Source organism: Bufo gargarizans, chromosome 3, assembly GCF_014858855.1.
Source record: "Bufo gargarizans isolate SCDJY-AF-19 chromosome 3, ASM1485885v1, whole genome shotgun sequence".
Taxonomy (NCBI): domain Eukaryota; kingdom Metazoa; phylum Chordata; class Amphibia; order Anura; family Bufonidae; genus Bufo; species Bufo gargarizans.
Window position 1 is genome coordinate 147,880,075 of NC_058082.1, and position 13,905 is coordinate 147,893,979.

The window sequence follows — 13,905 nt, forward strand, 5'->3', positions numbered from 1 at the left end:
AGATCCAGCACTAGAGCAAAGAGAAAACAATTTTCTAGAACAGGGGTGGAGAATTTTTTTCTCAAAGTGGGACAACATGATGGCAGATTGAGGTAAATTTAGTTAAATTCCTACATGGTTTTAACAAGATATTGTTGTTATTAACAGTGATTTTACAAACCGGATTCCAAAAAAGTTGGGACACTATACAAATCGTGAATAAAAACTGAATGCAATGATGTGGAGGTGCCAACTTCTAATATTTTATTCAGAATAGAACATAAATCACGGAACAAAAGTTTAAACTGAGAAAATGTACAATTTTAAGGGAAAAATATGTTGAATCAGAATTTCATGGTGTCAACAAATCCCAAAAAAGTTGGGACAAGGCCATTTTCACCACTGTGTGGCATCTCCCCTTCTTCTTACAACACTCAACAGACGTCTGGGGACCGAGGAGACCAGTTTCTCAAGTTTAGAAATAGGAATGCTCTCCCATTCTTGTCTAATATAGGCCTCTAACTGTTCAATCGTCTTGGGCCTTCTTTGTTGCACCTTCCTCTTTATGATGCGCCAAATGTTCTCTATAGGTGAAAGATCTGGACTGCAGACTGGCCATTTCAGTACCCGGATCCTTCTCCTACGCAGCCATGATGTTGTGATTGATGCAGAATGTGGTCTGGCATTATCTTGTTGAAAAATGCAGGGTCTTCCCTGAAAGAGATGACGTCTGGATGGGAGCATATGTTGTTCTAGAACCTGAATATATTTTTCTGCATTGATGGTGCCTTTCCAGACATGCAAGCTGCCCATCCCACACGCACTCATGCAACCCCATACCATCAGAGATGCAGGCTTCTGAACTGAGCGTTGATAAAAACTTGGGTTGTCCTTGTCCTCTTTGGTCCGGATGACATGGCGTCCCAGATTTCCAAAAAGAACTTCGAATCGTGACTCGTCTGACCACAGAATAGTCTTCCATTTTGCCACACTCCATTTTAAATGATCCCTGGCCCAGTGAAAACGCCTGAGCTTGTGGATCTTGCTTAGAAATGGCTTCTTCTTTGCACTGTAGAGTTTCAGCTGGCAACGGCGGATGGCACGGTGGATTGTGTTCACTGACAATGGTTTCTGGAAGTATTCCTGAGCTCATTCTGTGATTTCCTTTACAGTAGCATTCCTGTTTGTGGTGCAGTGTCGTTTAAGGGCGCGGAGATCACGGGCATCCAATATGGTTTTACGGCCTTGACCCTTACGCACAGAGATTGTTAAAGATTCTCTGAATCTTCGGATGATGTTATGCACAGTTGATGATGATAGATGCAAAGTCTTTGCAATTTTTCGCTGGGTAACACCTTTCTGATCTTTCTGCGCAACATTGTGGGAATTGGTGATCCTCTACACATCTTGGCTTCTGAGAGACACTGCCACTCTGAGAAGCTCTTTTTATACCCAATCATGTTGCAAATTGACCTAATTAGTGTTAATTGGTCTTCCAGCTCTTCGTCATGCTCAAATTTACTTTTTCCAGCCTCTTATTGCTACTTGTCCCAACTTTTTGGGGATTTGTTGACACTGTGAAAATTTGAATCAACGTATTTTTCCTTTAAAATGATACATTTACTCGGATTAAACATTTGATCTGTCATCTACGTTCTATTACAAATAAAATATTGACATTTGCCATCTCCACATCATTGCATTCAGTTTTTATTCACAATTTGTTTAGTGTCCCAACTTTTTGGGAATCCGGTTTGTACATTTCCTTGTATGCTCAATCTAAATATGAACACAAGATGATTACATAAAAAGGCAAATTGCATATTTCAATGAGAGATGCTTCACATTTATCATAAGAGTGACACTAAGCCATGGCCACCTGATTATGTAGCACATGAGAATAAAATTCTTGTGTGTGACACTAGAACTGATGCCATAGGTTCACTACTAGTGTCATAGAGTGAAGTAAGCTGTTGTTCATTACTTTAAAATAGGTAACCCCGTAATTTGTTTAGTTTGCTTTATTCTTTCATCATGAAAATGCGGTGCAGAGTCATAAATAACATAGCAACAGACAACAATAAAAACATGAGAACGAGGGTCTTGCTCACAAAAGCTTAAAATCTATGAAGAGATAACACAAAAGGTAACAAGTGCTTGATTTCTACAATGGTCTGGCCATTTCAACACAATAGGGAAGTAGAAATGAGGCTGCATGATCCAGTCACCAACTGATCTCTGTATTGCTTCTGAATGTGTGGGTGTAGATATTTGACGATGGATCAGGTTCAGAGGAATGATGATGAAGGCTGGTGTGGGGGGATGGTAAATAAAGGTGAGTTAGATAAGGGGATGTAATAGGCTAACCTAAAAATATGTATTTTTAGGGAGCACCTAAAACTGTGGATTTTAGAAATTAGCCTAATTGCTTGGGATAGGGCCTTCCAGAGAACTGGTGCAGCTTGAGAGAAGTCTTAGAGATGGCAGTGAGGGGTTTGGATTATGGTGGATGTCAGTCATAAGTTATTGGCTGAACGGAGAGCAAGGGTAGGATGGTAGACAGAAATTAGGGAAAAGATCTAGGAGGGTGCAGCACTGTCGATAGATTTGTGGGTGAGAATGGGCAGTTTACTTTGAATCCTGTACTTTATGAGCAACCAGAACAATGACTTGCAAAGGACAGAGGCATTGGAGTAGTGGATAGATAGATAGATAGATAGATAGATAGATAGATAGACTGCTAACACAATGAGATGGAGATTTCAGGTTTAGATAGGTTAGTAGATGGAGTAAACACCAGTATTTCATTTTTTGAAAGATTCCATTTTAGCTACAAAAAGGACATGATGTTAAAGACAGTGGGCAGACAGTCACTGATGTTCAGTAGTGCAGCAGGGTGAGGTCCCAGGATGAAGTGTATAGCTGATGTCCTTAAGGGCAATAGATTGGAGCATGGTGAGGAGGAAATGTTGGTCTAAGGCAGGGGTACTCAAGTACTTTTTGTAAAGGTTCATTTAGCCGAGTCTTCTATCAAGTCAAAGTCCGAGCCACAATAAAATGCAAGGACGACAATGCTGGTGGCACACTGAAACAATTATTATTATTTTTTTACAATAAGCCAAACCTCGAATCCCATCCAATCCCCTTTGTGCCCCCCACACATTAATTGTGTCCAAACACAATACAAATGTTCCCTTATTGCCACCTTCAATATTGATGTGCCTTCCCACACAATATGATGCCCCTTTAGTACCCCCCACATAGCAGGATGTTCCTAAATTCATGTTCACTAGGATGATTAAGTGTACGCCACACAGTGATGACCCCTTAAATGGCCTCTCAACACAAATTGATGTCTTAAGTGGTACCCACACAGTAATGCCCCTTAAGTGCCTCCACACTGAGTATCATCTACCCCACATTTCCCAACTGTCAGCTCCCTCACCCCGCTTCTCTAATACTCATCGGTTGTTCAGCACTGGCAGGCGAGATGAAATTACTGATAGCACAGCATCGTGCATAGCACAGCATGGTGCAAGCTCTGCTAATAGTAGATATGCCCCTTTATTGCCCCCCTCAAAGTAGATATGACCCTTTAGTATCCCCTCACAATAGATATACCTCCTTCAGTGCCTCCTCAGAGTAAATATGTCTCCTTCATGTCCCCTTACACTAAATATGCCCCTTTAGTACCCGTCCAAAGTAGATATTTCCCTTTAGTGTCCCTCACAGTAGATATACCCCCTTTAGTGCCCTGTCACAGTAGAGATGCCCCTTTAATGCCCTCTCACAGTAAATATATTACCTTAGTTCCTCCTAACAGTAGATATGACCCTTACTGCCCCTCTTAGTAGATACACCTTTAGTGCCCTCTCACAGGAGATATGGCCACTTAGTGCACCACTCTCGGTTTCACCATGATATTTAACTGTATGTGTGTGCTCAGGAATCACATATAGCTGGATGCAGGACATGCAGGGGTCCGGACAGCAGGCATCTGAGATCCATATTCGGACCACGGTCTGCCTGTTGAGTACCCCTGATCTAAGGTGTCAAATGCTGCAGAAAGATCGATGAGAGTTACTAAAGAGTAGTCACTTTTGCATTTAACTGTTCTTCATCGATGGACAAAATGGAGTAAAAACGAAAAAATAAAATTTGTCTTTTATTAATTTTATCTTTGAATTGCTTGCTGGGAAAGGGATGACTGCTTTATTGTACAGTGTCCTCCTCCTCTTTATTAGCAAGTAAAATATCCATGTGACAGGTATAATGCCGCATAGTCGGTGCGGTTACTATTGTACTTCACCAACCAGAAATGACATCTCTAATTTCCTCTGTGTTATAAAGTAGAACAGCGCACAATGTATAAAGGCTTATGGTGTAGTTACTAAAGCACCGTCTAGCTTATCCTGCCTGGGAAGAGAGAGAGGTTAGAGAATTTTATTGTCAAGACATTTACTCCAGAAAGTCTTAATTTATACTTCCCTAATTCAATACACAAATACATCTATCTGCATCCCTTACCTTCTGCCGCCATAAAACTGTTCTGCAGCGATCTTATATTTTATTTTTACAGCTTCTTCACATGAGCTAATCTTTCAACTTTTGTTGCTTAACAACCTGTGTCCCTTTGAGACAAAGAAAGCCCTAGAACACCCCCAAAAACAAACAAACATTCCTGACAATTACTACATGAAACATATTGCAAGAATTGATCCACTTTTCATTCATCATGAATTCTAATGTATTTCCTTATTATGTTGCATTGGAACAACTTCCTCCTTTCTGACCCCCTGCTATCTGATCTATCTGCACCTTAATTATTTCAGAATGCTGCTGCCAGATTCACTTCCATCATCTTATTCATTCCTGCTGCCACCCTTTTACGTAAATCCCTTTGACTAGCTCACCATATCCAATTCAAGGTCAATGTCCTTGTGAGTCCATTCGTATATATATTCTCTCTGTTCATCCATCACACTTTTCAACCTACTTACGTTTACTGATATAATCCATATTACATTACAGATGAGGTTCTTGAGCTCCGCAATTACAATTATACACATAACATTTTATTCGGCACCGTTATTAATTTATTTTTATTTTCAGTGACCTGTTCTTGGAAGTTTTCCTTCATCAGCTAAGACAGTAATCTGGTTTGTGGTCACAGTCTGCTATCTCCATCAGCTAGGACAGTAATCTGCTTTTAGTTACAGTGTACTATAACTGAAAATATGAACTGATATGTCGTCCGGTGCTCACATATGAGATATATGTACACAGGGCCGGTGCAAGGATTTTTGCCAACACAAGCAAAGCTACATTTTGGTGCCCTCCTCCCCCCACAACTGCCCCTAACACCAGCATCACATGGATATACATATATAGGGGGCAAAATGGAATATATCCAGAGGGGACAAAATGGATATATATACAGGGGGCAAAATGGATATATATATACAGGGGGCAAAATGGATATATATATATATATATATATATATATATAGTCATGTGAAAAAATTAGGACACCCTTTGAAAGCATGTGGTTTTTTGTAACATTTTTAATAAAAGGTTATTTCATCTCCGTTTCAACAATACAGAGAGATTAAAGTAATCCAACTAAACAAAGAAAACTGAAGAAAAGTCTTTTCAAGATCTTCTGTAAATGTCATTCTACAAAAATGCCTATTCTAACTGAGGAAAAAGATAGGACACCCTTGCCCCTAATAGCGAGTGTTACCTCCTTTGGCTGAAATAACTGCAGTGAGACGGTTCTTGTAGCCATCTACCAGTCTTCGACATCGGTCTGAGGAAATTTTACCCCACTCCTCAATGCAGAACTTTTTCAGCTGTGAGATGTTTGAGGGGTTTCTTGCACGTACAGCCCTTTTCAAGTCACCCCACAGCATCTCAATGGGATTCAAATCTGGACTTTGACTTGGCCATTCCAGGACTCTCCATTTCTTCTTTTTCAGCCAATCTTTGGTTGATTTACTAGTATGTTTTGGGTCATTGTCATGTTGCATGGTCCAGTTCCGCTTCAGCTTTAATTTTCTAACTGATGGTCTCACATGTTCTTCAAGCACCTTCTGATACACAGTAGAATTCATCGTGGATTCTATGATGGTGAGCTGACCAGGTCCTGCTGCAGCAAAGCAGCCCCAAACCATGACACTTCCACCTCCATGCTTCACAGTTGGTATGAGGTTCTTTTCTTGGAATGCTGTGTTTGGTTTACGCCAAACATGTCCTCTGCTGTTGTGTCCAAATAATTCAATTTTGGACTCATCTGTCCAAAGAACATTATTCCAGAAGTCCTGGTCTTTGTCAACTTTATCTCTGGCAAATGTCAGTCTGGCCTCGGTGTTTCTCTTGGAAAGCAAAGGTTTCCTCCTTGCACACCTCCCATGCAAGTTAAACTTGTACAGTCTCTTTCTGATTGTAGAGGCATGTACTTCTACATCAACAGTAGCCAGAGCCTGCTGTAGTTCTCGAGATGACACTTTAGGGTTTTTGGAGACCGCTTTTAGCATCTTGCGGTCTGCTCTTGGGGTGAACTTGCTGGGGCGACCAGTCCTGGGCATGTTTGCAGTTGTTTTGAAAGCCCTCCACTTGTAGACTATCTTCCGGACAGTGGAATGGCTGATTTCAAAATCTTTTGAGATCTTTTTAAATCCCTTCCCAGACTCATAGGCTGCTACAATCTTTTTTCTGAAGTCCTCTGACAGCTCTTTTGCTCTCACCATGGTGCTCACTCTCACTTCAACAGTCAGGAGCACACCAAACTAAATGTCTGAGGTTTAAATAGGGCAAGCCTCATTCAACATGCAGAGTAACGATCTACTAATTATGTGCACCTGGTGTGATATACCTGTGTGAGATCTGAGCCAATTTAAGAGGGAATACATGTGAGGGTGTCCTATCTTTTTCCTCAGTTAGAATAGGCATTTTTGTAGAATGACATTTACAGAAGATCTTGAAAAGACTTTTCTTCAGTTTTCTTTGTTTAGTTGGATTACTTTAATCTCTCTATATTGTTGAAACGGAGATGAAATAACCTTTTATTAAAAATGTTACAAAAAACCACATGCTTTCAAAGGGTGTCCTAATTTTTTCACATGACTGTATATATATATACAGGGGGCAAAATAGAATATATATAGAGGGGACAAAATGGCTATATATACAGGGGGCAAAATGGAATATATACAGAGGGGGTAAATGGATATATATACAGGGGGCAAAATGGAATATATACAGAGGGGGTAAATGGATAAATATATATATATATATATATATATATACACACAGGGGAAAAATGTATATATATATATATATATGCAGGGGGCAAAATGGATATATATATATATATATATATAGGGGACAAAATGGAATCTATACAGAGAGGGCAATATATATATATATATATATATATATATATATATACAGTGGGCAAAATGGAATATATACAGAGGGGCAAATGGATATATATCCAGGGGGCAAAATTGAATATATACAGAGGGGGTAAATAGATATACAGTATATACAGGGAGCAAAATTGAATATATACAGAGGGGGAAAATTGATATATATATATACAGGGGGCAAAATGGAATATATACAGGGGCCCTGTATATATCCATTTTGCCCCCTCTGTACATATTTCATAATCATTTGTCCCCTGTGTATCAATTTTTTATTTTTTTTTGCTTAATTTACTTATTGAAAGTGCCATATATTTTTGCCCCCCAGGGGCCGGGTCCCTGTGAAGGATTTGCTGGTGCCTGCCATATAGTGCCATGCCAGGTGCGGTGTCCCCCTGTGTGGGTTATGAAGCCAGGTAGTGGTTTGCACATTTAAAAAAATAAAAACTTACCTTGCTCTGAGAGTGAAACTGCTCCACTCCCGCCATCTTGCTCTCGCTTGCAGCCTCCCACAATCCTGTTTTCTGGCGTGTGTTGTGGGATCCTGCGAGACCTGGCGCAAGATCACAGCAAGAAAGCAGCGCCGGGCCCGGATGGGTGGAAGCCGGGCTGGCCGGGCCCGGATGGGTGGAGGCGGGGCCAGGAATGGTGGGATGGCCTCACAGAGGCCGGGCGGCCAGCGACACAAGTAATTTATTTATTTAAAAAAAAAAGTTTCATTTTTCTGCCCCCTGTCTCTGCGCCCTAAGGCAGCCGCTTGGTCTGCCTCATTTTAGCGCCGGGCCTGCATGTACATACCACTGCAGCAAAACTGAAAGGTTTCACTTGTGCAGTCTGATAGCTCACTGTTACATTCCTATCTACCTTCCTATAAGGAGGGGCCATACACATTAGATGATTGTTAGCCAAATCTGCTAACCATCTAATATGTATGGTGACAGGAGAATATAAAAAAAGACAATAGAGCCACCTTTCCTTTCAATATCACCTCCTTGCCACACCATGTCTAAAGTCAGCACCACCTTTCTGTGGTACCAGATTAACCCTGGTCCAGAACCCTGAATAAATTCAGACCTCAGACCACACTTACCCCCCTTATCCTTGGAATATAGACCTGAAAATAGGCACAGAAGCTAGAAAGGTAAGTATTGTCATTCAGTAGATATTACATTGATCCAACAGGTAACAGTAAGAACCAATTAAAACGTGTGCAGTGGTAAAATGTGGCCACCATCAGGGATTTCTGGTTCCCATAGAGCCAGTTACTATCTCAGTTCAGGAAGGAGATCACAAGGGTGGCAAGAGTTTTGTAAGAGGAGGCAGTAAGTAGAAGCAGAAGGTTATGAGTAAGCAGGGAGATCAAAAAGCATCAGGTGCTCCATGACTGAGAAGCAGTGGAGTGGGACAGGTGGCCAGGGTTCCGTATGGACAAGAGTTTTCATCAAATTTGCATGGGCTTGGTGGGGCGGAGTTGGTTAACACAGCAAATAACTGAAAGAGGGTATCAGGAGTGGTTAAGACAAGACGTAGCTGGCAGGAGGTCTCTACAGGGCAGTAGTGGCTGTGGTGGAACAAGGAGAGAAAAAAAAGTTGATGGGGGCTATATGGATAAATGGGGGGAGGATAGCAGGTTCTCTCTTACCATCACTTGCAAAACTGCATAGGGAGGTGAGGAGGTATGGCATCACTGCAAACTACTCTCTGGCACTTGCATAAACCGCACATTAGATGAGTTTTCCTGCCAGGCTGCTCAGCCATGATGGCATATTGTAGCCAGGATTGCATCAATACTTTCCATTGTAGAGCAGTGTAATGTGTAGTGAGGCCACACACCCTCACCTCCCTAGGCTGCTCTACAAGTGGAGGCAACCAGTCTGGCTTACATTCTAGTCATTTTAAATCATTTTAAATCATTCCCTGAAAACCCCTTTAATGTGACATTAAAAACCATTAATTAAGCATTAAAGCTGATGCCTATGCAGAACACAAAGAGCAGCTTCACGAGTTCCCTGACCTCACTCTCACAGAGAAGAGACCAGCCTGTTCAGCCTGAGAATTTTGATAATCGCCACCAGTGGCAGTGGGCCTCCTATAGTGGTAGTGGCTATATCGATGGCAAGCAACGGCATCAGGTTTAAATAGAAGTAGGAGCTTTGTCATATGGGCACTTTGTGCCCTCTAGGAGCTTCAAAAGACCCAACTGCCCATATGATAACCTGCCACTGTACTATGGTATCCAAAATCTCCCCTAATGAGGGAAAGAGGGACCAGGCATATTGGTTTTCCACATGCTCAATAATAAAAAATAAAAAAAGATAACTTTCCACCAGAGGTATCTGGCAGAGGCATTTCTCTTGTAATATTGAGAATATACACAACAGCATGCACATGGGGGAAGACTCAGGAGAAACAGATGTCAACCGAATAAGCGTTCAACCAGTAGCTATCCAAAATCCCTCTAGATGCCATTGAGTCTATTGGAGAGGAAGTCTAGAGAGTAATTAGGTAACATATCCTAACTAGGGTATGTTTATTAGTGTTGCTCGAGCACCAAAGTGCTCGGGTGCTCGAGTAGAACACTTTTGGAAGCTCGGGTGCTCTACATAGCACACAAGCACAATGGAAGTCAATGGGAGAACCTGAGCATTAAACCAGGCACCCCCTGCTCTGAAGAGGGGAGGGTGTCTGGTTCATAGGAAAAGGTCTGAAATTGATGGAAACACCACTGAAATGCTCCAGGAACAGCATGAAGAGGATGTCTGGATGCATCATGGACTTCCAGGTCACTGCTGTGAACAATGTTGTCCGAGTAGTATGCCACTTTTACTTGTATATAAAGTGCAAGTGCTGCCAAAAATAACAAGGAAGAGGCACTCCGATACAACCTGTATATCACATAAAGGAGGGCCTCATTCACATTGTGGTACAATTATTCAGGTAGTGGGACTCCTACATTCATAAAGCCTATGCACTAAGTGAAAGGGCTGGCAAAGATTACAAGGAACCAGCTCTACAATACACCCTTTATTACACATAAATGAGGGCATCATACACACTCTTGAAAAATTATGATTGATGGTATGCTAATGACCCACAAAAACATTAGGCGCAAGCTCCTTCTAGTGACCCTCTAAAACAGGTATCCTCAAACTGCGGCCCTCCTGCTGTTGTAAAACTACAACTCCCACAATGCCCTGCTGTAGGCTGATACCTGTAGGTTGTCCGGGCACACTGGTAGTTGTAGTTTTGCAACAGCTGGAGGGCCGCAGTTTGAGGGTGCCTGCTCTAAAACATTAGGGGTGAGGGCCTGCTACTGATCTGACCATCTAAAACATTAGGGGTGATGGTCTGATGCTGAGCTGACCATCTAAAGCATTAGGGGTGAGGGCCTGCTGGTGACCCTCTAAAACATTAGAGGTGAGGGTCTACTGCTGAGCTAACCCTCTAAAACATTAGGAGTGAGGGCAGACTAATAAGCATGTTGATATGATGGAGAAGGACGAAAAAAGGAAGATAGAACCATATACCCTTTTTTGTAGTGGAAGGGCTGCATGGGAATACCGTGTATTCAATACACCATAAAAGCCACATTTAAAGTGCCTTTATGTTCAGCCGCTTTCCTCTGGAGTGGAGAAGTCAGGGACAATCCAGCCCTTGTTCATTTTGATAAAAGTCGACCTGTCAGCATTTTTAGTTGACAGGCAGATGTGCATATCAGTTATTATGCCACCAGCAACACTAAATACCCGCTCTGACAAAATGCTGGCGGCAGGGCAGGCCAGCACCTCCAAGGTATAGAGTGCCAGTTCATACCTTGTGTCCAGCTTGGACACCCAATAGTTATAAGGCACAGAGGGATCACTAAGGATGCTGACACGATCTGCTATGTACTCCTTCACCATCTTCCAAAACTTTTCCCTCCTTGTGACAGTAGGCTGCGCATTAGGGTGAGGGTGCTGGCGGGGTGTCATGAAACTGTCCCAGGCCTTGGAGAGTGTTGCCCTGACTCTCTTGGAACTGATGTGTGTTTCCCTCTTCTCTCTTCCTTGGTTGCCCAATGAACTACGTACTCTGCTGCCAGAGTTGTCAGCTAGAAATTTTTTGAGCAATTATTCCACAAGGACCTTCTGGTATTGCACCATTTTGCTCATCCTCTCCACCACAGGAATGAGAGATAAGAAGTTCTCTTTGTAGCGTGGGTCGAGAAGGGTGAAGGTGAACAACCAGTAATTGGTGTTGGCCAAAATATGTATAACGCAAGGATCATGGGAAAAGCAGCATAGCATAATGTCAGCCATGTGTGCCAGAGTCCCAACAGACAAGACTTGCTGTTCTCATCAAGAGGATGACTCTCAATTTCCTCATCCTCTTCCTTTTCTGGGTACTACCTTCTGTAGCGGAGGCAACTGTCTCATGCTCCTCATCATCATCATCCAATTCATGCTGATGGTCTGGCTATCACCCTGTGTATTGTCTTCCCCCATTTCCACCTCTTCCACATGCAAAGTTTCCACCTTCATTGTTAGCAGCGAGCATTTCAGTAGACACAGAAGTGGGATGGTTACGTTGATAATAGCGACAATCTGTGTTGATTTCTCAAAGTTGTGTAAAACCTCATAGAGGTCAGTCATCCATGCCCACTCGTTGTTTATGAAGAGCAGAAGCTGACTGGAAAGGCGATGACTATGTTACAGCTGGTATTCAACTACTACCCTCTGCTGCTCACAAAGCCTGGCCAACATGTGGAATGTGGAGTTCCAGTGCGTGCTCACGTCGCGCAACAGTCGGCAACATGGCAATTGCAAGCGCTGCTGCTGACTTTTGGAAATGGGCACACAGGTGGCGCACCTTCACCAGTAGCTCAGGCAAATTGGGGTAGGTTTTTAGAAACTGCTGAACCACTAATTTGAACACGTGGGCTAGGCATGGTATGTGTGTGAGCTTGCCAAGCTCCAAAGCCGGCACCAAGTTATGGCCATTATCAGACACAACCATGCCTGGTTGTAGGCTGCGTGGAAAGAGACACAGCTCAGTCTGGTCCCTTATACCCTGCCACAGTTCTGTGGCGGTGTGCTGTTTGTCAACTAAGCAAATTAGTTTCAGCGCGGCCGTTTGCCGCTTCCCAACTGCAGTGCTACACTGCTTACAGCTACTGACTGATGGCTGACTGGTGCTCCAAGATGAGAATTCAGAGGTGGAATTAGAGGAGGAGGAGAAGGGGAATTTGCAGCCACTAATGTAGGTGGTGGCGGAAATCCTGATTGAAGTAGGGCCCGCACTCCTTGGTGCCGGTAGCACCTGTGCCATCCCAGGGTACAACTCGCTCCCGGCCTCCACAAAGTTCACCCAGCGTGCGGTCAGGGGAATGTAGCGTCCCTGGCCAAAAAACCTTGTCCATGTGTCAGTCGTTAAGTGGACCTTCCCATTAACTGCATTGGTCGGGGCACGAGTGATGTTATGGAGGCTGGGGACTGAGTAACAAGGGATGACCGCTGCCATTAGGCAGCGGAAAGTCTTAGTGTCCATAAGACATTCAGTCTAATTTTTTTGCTGCTGGTGGCAGCGACATTACCTGTGCTAAATCTCCTTTATAACATTTGCACATCCTAAATATCAGTGACATTCAGCTTATTTTTTTTTTTGCCGCTGGTGACAGCAACATTACCTGCACTACATCTCCTGTATAACGTTTGTGCATCCTAAATATCAGTGACATTCAGTTTAATTTTTTCGCTGCTAGTGACAGCAACATTATCTGAGCTACATCTCCTGTAAAACGTTTGTGCATCCTAAATATGTGACATTCAGTTACATTTTTTTCTGCATACACTTACAAAACCTGTGCTAATGTATGTGCGACATACTTGCAAGCATATATACCATTTAATATGCTCAAGGCGAGCAGTAAGGGACGGGGAAGTGGCTGTGCTGCTGATGGTGCATGCAGAGACTGTTGCCCAGTGTGACCAGGTGGTCGGTTGGATTGCAGCAGATAATGCTTCTAGTTGGTTTAGCACCACCTTCTCTTCCACAAAGTCCAGTCTCAGTAGCCATGAGTCTGGTCAACAGAATCCTTACCCTGATCCTCCTTTCTCCCACCATAGAGAGTCTTGGCAAATAAATTATCCCACACTCGGATATTCCAAGGAGCTATTTTCTTCGCCATTCCTTGATTTAGCCCTCTCAGCAAAGCCTGCTTGAAGAGGGACCACGAGGAGATCTTGTGCACTGATTCCCAAACTCTTGAGCATTCACAATCAGCAAAAGGTGACAATGAGGAACGGCAATTAGTGTTTCATGAGGTGGATGATGATGATGAGACACAATTGCCAATAAGTCAACTGCAATTAGTGTCTCAAGAGGTTCATGATGAGGATGAGACACAGTTGTCAATAAGTGAGGTACTTGTTAAAGGCCCTCCTTTATGTGATATACAGGTTGTATCAAAGTGCCTCTTGCTTGTAATTTTTGGCAGCACTTGCACTTTATATACAAGTAG